The 7,565-nt window shown below is 35.0% G+C and overlaps 1 non-coding gene across 1 annotated transcript; it reads left to right on the top strand.

Annotated features, from left to right (window-relative positions):
• On the top strand, positions 1-82 carry TRNAS-GCU. Its single transcript has one exon. It is a non-coding gene; the product is annotated as a tRNA-Ser (tRNA).
• Positions 83-7,565: the final 7,483 nt, after the last annotated feature.

Below are 7,565 nucleotides of genomic sequence, written 5' to 3' on the forward strand. Positions count from 1 at the left end.
GTCGCTTTGGCCGAGTGGTTAAGGCGTGTGCCTGCTAAGTACATGGGGTTTCCCCGCGAGAGTTCGAATCTCTCAGGCGACGATTACTTTTTTACACCATCTGTCAAAAGCATCCTTGTTTATTTATCAATTGTTGCTAAAATGGTCCCCATGTTTTTTAATATACAATTTGGTAACTAGAGTTGGAATAGCGGTATGTAATAATGAATCATTTTATGCAACACAATAATTTTTGTCTTATTTTAAGTGACTGAACTCGTCAAATATATTCTGCTAGCTTGTTCTTGTCGTAAATCCAGAGGCATTTGAATTTGGTAGGGGGATAGATTGTGTGAGTTCAATTATACAAATACTATCATCGAATAAATAAGTGTATTAGTGAAATACTGTGTGTTTGTTTCTTAATCCTTAGTTCGTTCCTATATAGATGTCAAAAGAAGCCAAACATATTCCTTTCAATACGGGGTGGAATACACTTGTTCTCATGTTGCAAACTATTAGAGTTAATTATGCACCAGCGAGTGAGGCATTGGGGTTATTCCCAACCCAAGGATGGCTAGGACTCCGGTTCAAGCCTGAGGGAATCCGAGTTTTCTATTACGGCGCATTTACTCCAGCGGGTCGCTCTGTCACAACAGGCGGTCGATTCGTATGGAGGGTGCAACTCCTGTCAAGTGGCAGGGGGTCGGAAATTTTCTCGGGAAAAGCTATGTCCCATTTCTACCGAGGCGTGGGCCCCGTTAAGACAACATAGTCCTTGGGACAGAAATGGGGCGGGTCTGCGTCTTGCGGGTGTGTATTAACCGTCTGTTGTGAAGTACACCTTTAAAAAAAAATTATGCACGTTAGGATTTTCTTAAAAGTGGACTATATATTTTGTATTTTGTTAAGCATTACTTCTTTATATTGTTTAGGGCAAGACTATTAATGTGAGGAACAAGGTGTTGTTAGGGATGTCCAAGAAGCTTTGTGACACACACTTCCCAAGTTGAATTTGAAGTTGCAATACGGCGTTTCCTGTGCAATTCACTCCAAAGTTGTTAGGGCCCGCTCATGGACTAATAGGAGGAACCATTAGCCCGCAAAACGTTTCGCTACCCCAAAGGTATGTTATGTAATTCGTTTTGTGTTTGTTTTTTAGTTTTGTGTCTGATTATTGACTTATTTAGTTTTGGCCCTTGTAACGAAAGAATGAAGAATTCCTTTGGACGGATGGAATAACTTTTTGCAGGCAAAACAACTAAGTGACTACTGAAAGCTTATGCGTATAATAGGAGAAGCTCCATTTGTAGATTTACGGGTATCCATTGTAGTCCGGCAACTTCTTGGCTTCCAAAATGTCGATGTAGCATCTGACGTGGAACTTTTTGATGATGTGGCAGCTAAGGTGGCAGCTGACTTGGTTTTTTGATGACGTGACAGTTGATGTTAGCAAACTGAGTTAGTATTTGGTTAGTTTGGAAGTGCTATCGGCCAATAATTTAAAAGTTGTGAGTAATGTGGTAAAAATCGAAAGTTATGAGTGATATTGGCCAATCTGTAAAAGTTGGGGTTAATTAAATCTGATATCTCTAACTATTATAAGTACTCAAACTAGAATAAAAAAATGTTACACAAATATCGAAAAAGTATTGTTCTTAGACCATGGTCAATGCAAAGCATTTAGCTTGCATTTCGCTTATGTGGATTTAGTATTTGAGTAGAATGCATTGGAGATGTTTGCATTTAAGTGGAACGTTCTTGGGAAAGAATAGTGTATTTGGTGGGATGGTGGGTCCCTATGTTTGTTTTATATTTATTTTATTCTTTTCCTGTTTTAATTTATTTTGGTATACATAAATAAGTTGTACACTATAAGCTTTTATTTTAGTATGCATAAATAAGTTGTACACTATAAGCTCTAGTGACTTTTATATCATTTTTTTCATTTCAAATTTAGTGACTTGTAGCATATTTTTTTTAGTATGCATAAATTTAGTGACTTGTAGCATATCAATCGTTAATTGTTATAACTAATTATTATAAAAAAAATATATATAGTAATTGAACAAAATAACAAAAAAAATTGTAATGTTTTTATTTTAAAACATAAGTTTATAATGCTACTTTAAAGAAAATAACACAAAAGTTTAAGATGCGTATATATTAATATTCGTGTTTAGAAGTTTAATGTTTTGTTTTTATAACTTTTGATATAGATAATGCGAAAAAATATATATACAGATAGAAATAACTTCTACACATGCATATAATCTGGATTAATGTTAATTATTTGTTGATATTGAACAAAACTTCAACACAAAGCACAATCGGAGCTAAGAAACACATAATTAAACTATGACAACTGGCAAATGTCGTATTAATTCAGAAGCATAATATAAACATGTTTTAAATGTGTTAACCTACTTTAGACTTGGTTTTGAGTCATTAAATCTTCTGAAGACTAGCAAGTCTGTTTCATAAGTCATGAAACGCGTTTGGTGAATTTTAAGAATTATCGTTACTAAAATATCAAAATACACGAAATTAATCATAATAAATATTTTTGAAATATTCATTTGTCCTTAAAAATGTATTTTTAAAATTTACAGTAATTTTAGATCATTAAATCGGCAAAAATCTTCGAACGAATTGACGTAGGCGATTTAAACGCACAACACGAGGGTGCGCGACGTTTCATAATGTCTCAGCAAAATACCATTATTTTGAGTATAAAAATATCTATTTTAAATCATAAAATAATTTACAATGAAATTTGCACACGAAAACGAAAAGTCTAACGCGAAATGAATGAAAACGGAATAATGTACGTGATACTGGGCAATGAGTCAGTCAATGAGCTTACTCCATAAGCCCAAACCCATGGCCCAATACCCACCTATAAATAACCTCTTCATCGATTCCCCTCATTTCTCACCCTCATTTTCTCTTTTTAAGTTCACTTTCTCTCTACACTCTCTCTCTTTCTCACCCTTACTTTCTCTCTACTCTCTCTCTCTCTCTCTCTCTCTGATCCGACCATCAGGAGGGTGGCAGCAGTCTGTCGGTGGTCCAATGAATTTTTCCGGTGACTTTCCGACATTGTTTTTGGCAAACAAACCCACTTTTCCCACTAATTTCGAAGCTTTGAATTCGCATGGCGATGCTAGTTTTTGCAAATTCAGAGCAGTTTGAGCTCGAGAGCAACACCGGCGAGAGTTCTGGTCAAATTTAGACAAGTTTGTTTTTTAGTTTTCTCTTTGTGCATGTCAAGATCGGGCCTTTGGGAGCCTCTATGAAAGTTTTTGGGTCAAATCCATTTTTCAGCGAAATTCTGGTAAGATCTTTAGTTAAGATTAGTCTTTTTTTCTAAATCTTGTTTTTAAGCAATGTTGTTAACAAAACTATTGGGTTTTTTTCATTAAAACAAGTAAACAAATGATTTAAATGGAAGATTTTGGTGGTTTGAAAGTGTGTGAGTGAGAAGTGGGTTATGTGTGTGTATGTATGTTGTTTGTTTGCAAATGTTGTTGTTTTATGTTAGAATCTAACATGCAAGTATGGATTGTTTAAATTTTGGCCTTTAATCTGATTTTTAAAACATTTTTACCTTTAAAAACACTTCTTGAAATGAGTGGATGAACGTCTAGCATGTTCGGATGCTTTGGGTGGTTGTTTGATGCCCTAGAAGTATGCTAGTGGCTAGATAAATGCATATGTGTACATGATGATTAAGGATCTAATTAGTGAAGTCATTTTAATGATATTTTATAAAATATAAACACGTTCAATAGTGTATGAATAGTGTTGATGATTAGGGAATGATTGGGTATGTGTTTGATGCTTGAAATGGTGCAACAATGGTAGATCTTTGTATGCAATAGGGAGAATATATTAGGTCTGGATATCTGAATGTGTAATGACGTTATTTTATGACTAAAATACAAATTATTATGTTTGGATTCAATTTTGGTGTTTGGATGTGTTATTGTTGATGTTTTATGCTTAAAAAGTTGTTAAAACCTTAGTTTTTTTTTAATGAAAAACGTGTTTGTAATGAAACTGACTTTGAGCAGAAAGTTTAGACATATTTTATGAATAAAACATATGTCCTAATCTGTATATAATGTTCATAACATGATGTGTGTGTATGAGGTGCATGTCAATTAAAATGCTACTTATGTGCTAGAAATTGTCATCCTTAGGTATTTAATCACGAAATGGCATAAGATTGTTTTGATTATTGAAATATACTTTAGCATGGTTAATTTGATGTTATGTAATGTATTATAGGCGTGCATGATAAAAATAAGAAGGTCGGTCCATTAAAGTTAGTCGTTTCACTTTATACTGAAATTTAAGTGATTGGAATGTGTTACCAACGGGAGATACGAAGAAGTCGAAAATCAAAACTGCAAGACACCTTTTGTATTGAAAAAATGTCCTAAAAAGCTTGAAGAGGCCAATGGCTCTTGTCATCACCCACCATAGCGCAACAAGTAAGGTTCTCTTAGTGATGCAGGCCGTACTAATAGAGAAACTGAAGTCGAGAATCTGGTTGCGTAGAAAACGTTTCTTAGAAGATTAACCCATATAACTTTGTTAGGATCTTTATTAGCCCGTTGGTAGACTTTCATCAAAGACCAGCCCAAAGCAATGTAACACACCTCGAGTACCCGGTCGGAATAAGGAAGTAGCGATGGTCTTTCAACCATATACCTGTATTTTCCTTGTGTACCACAGTAAGCATATATATATATCAAAATACCCATACTAAAACATTAGCACTGGAAGAATGATGTTGCCAAAAATTTGGAGGTGATGGATCAAAAACCTACAACTTAAAAAAAGTATAGTTAACATCCATAAAGTTACTAGACGCATTAACACAATAAAGTTTAGTGTACATTGGTTCAGGTCGCTCGACAAGATGTACTACATTGTATACAACTCAGAAACCTGAAAAAGACAAAGATTGGATTCACATAATACAAATTCAACCAATTCAACCAAAAATAACAAACACGGTCCTCCAAGCGCTATTAAGATCATAGGCCCGGTTGTGCCCGGAAAGAACACATAAGCAGAAGACCAGACCTAAGCCAATAGAGATGAAGTGTACAAAAGTCGGGCAACGAACTTAAAACCTGGTTGTGTACGAGGGTCTTCTGTAGACCTCTGATAGTGACACGCCAAAGTAGTGTAGATAACAAAGATAACAATTGATAAAAACACTAGAGACTGACTACCAACAGTTACTAGCTGAATATTATGTTTTGCAGACATTTCTAGATATATAGTACTGCCCATGGCAAGACATATCGTGGGCATAACCACGTAGCAAAGCATATTCGAGAAACGCTTGAGGAACCCACAAGCAGATTTAAGAGCATATTCGTATACAGCATCCAAGGGAGTTGCAGATATTACTTTGTGTAGTATGAAAGAGAAGAAGGGAACAAGAAGTCATTATGCATCTTTTGGCAGCGCGAGACCCCTCCCCCCCCCCCCCAACAAAATCACCCGTTGATTATCATATAGACACACAAGGCCAAGTGCTATCAACACATAAGTTATCACTTGTCAGATTCGGCCTGTGATGTACGTCGCAATAACAAGTAAAATTAGCCCCCAAAACCCCGAAAGGTAAAAACCAAGGTTCAACAATGTAATCAAAGTTCTTCCGCCTGGTCAATAAGGGACTGTTGATACGCTTTCAATAAAATGAATATGAAAATGGGACAGTTAGTCACGCAGATAACTGATAGTATAAATGAGCCTGGTGACAGCAAAATATAAATAAGCATGGTGACCGCAAAAGCAAGGACTAAAACCATCAAATAATCAAAGCGTTCTAAGAGATGGATCAAAAAGCTACAAATAAAGTTGTAAAAAAGGGATAGAAAACTACAAAAGTTAACAAGTTCTTTATACATTAATTAAAATAATGTCATTAAAATTAATTTGGAAGCTCACATCGGTGGTTTCTTCTAAATATGTTCAGCATTCACAACCGTACAGATAAAGTTGTAAAATACGGGTTAGAAAACTACAAAAGTTAACACGTACTCTAATCAATAAACAAAATTTTATTGAAATAATTTAAAAACCAACATCAGCGCTTCCTCCTCAACATGTTTAGGATTCTGATTGTGAACGGACAAACTCCCCTCGCTAGGGAGCAAAACCCTCTTACTAGGATGAGACCACTTCTCAATCCCCGTACCATCGGCGGTAGACATAATTTATCATGCGTAATTGAACAAACAAACAAGTTATCAGCTACCATTAGCCGAAATATACACTAGAGTGAATTTAAACAGATGTGACATAAAAGAAAATTCAAATTTGGGTAATGCATAAAAGACAACTCAAATTTCAATAACTCAAATTAGTTTAAAGAGGCTCAAATGATTGTTGGTTTTGACGCTAACAACTGATTTCAAATACCTGTTATGAACGGTGAAAGCTGGTGAGTGTCACAACGTTTTATCCATCTACATACACCTAATGAACTAACCTATATATATATTTCTAAATACAATAATGATACATGCACATATAAGTATACTAGAAGAGTGCTCGTGATATGTTGCGGGAAACACAAACACTACCAACGGTGTCCATGATATGGTTTGGTTCGGTTATAAGCCTCAACCGAAATCAAAACTGAATTCATTTATTAATCTGTTTTATTAACGCATTGGTTTTTGGTTAATTGGTTCGGTTTATTTGGTTAGATTGTCGGTTTTCAGTTCGGTTAAGCTAATTTTCATTAATACGCACAAACAAATTTGAGCTAAAACTCAATGAAGGTATAAATACATGAAATAGAGGTTTAAATGCATGAGATAGACGTATAAAAGCTAAAATTAGATAAAAATATGAACCTTTCGGTTCGGTTAGTTTTAATTAACCGATGGTACAAAAAAAACTGATAACTAATTTTTGGTTAACTTTGTTTTTGGTTAATTGGTTTTCGGTTAATTTGGATTTCGGTTGAGTTTTGTTCGTTTTCATCCGTTTTCAGTTCGGTTTCAATTAATGTTTTAATTATTGATCGCCCTTAGGTCCTAGACAGTCCCAATTTTTTCAGGACCGAACCGGATGACAAAACCGGTCTTCTTATCGGTCCACTGGTCGGTCTGGTCAAATCAGATGTAAGAACCAGGTAAGGCTTAAATATTATCTATACTTTCTATAAAAGGAGAAATCCAAGTGACATAAGAAAAGCTGATGTGTCAGCAGGAGAGCATGTCCAACAATGCTTTTCTTATGTCATCCGTGATGAGGTGGCAGCGATAGAGGAAGCATAGTGACATCATAATTCAAAGATCTGCCATCCAAACCACTGCCCCAATTTTTAATTTCAAAGGTCTGGCCCACATTCAATTATGAAACCGCTGATGTTCATTGAAATTTCAAACCACTGGTGCTCATTAAAATAGGAGGGTAATTTGAAATTTAAAACTTCATAGGGATATGTAATTTGCATTTAATGTCATCAGAACTTCAATTCTTCTCTCTCTCAAATATAAATTCAAACCCAAATCCAAAGTCGATCATAATTTCAAAAACCCATTTCA

This window comes from Helianthus annuus, chromosome 5, assembly GCF_002127325.2.
Source record: "Helianthus annuus cultivar XRQ/B chromosome 5, HanXRQr2.0-SUNRISE, whole genome shotgun sequence".
Taxonomy (NCBI): Eukaryota; Viridiplantae; Streptophyta; class Magnoliopsida; order Asterales; family Asteraceae; genus Helianthus; species Helianthus annuus.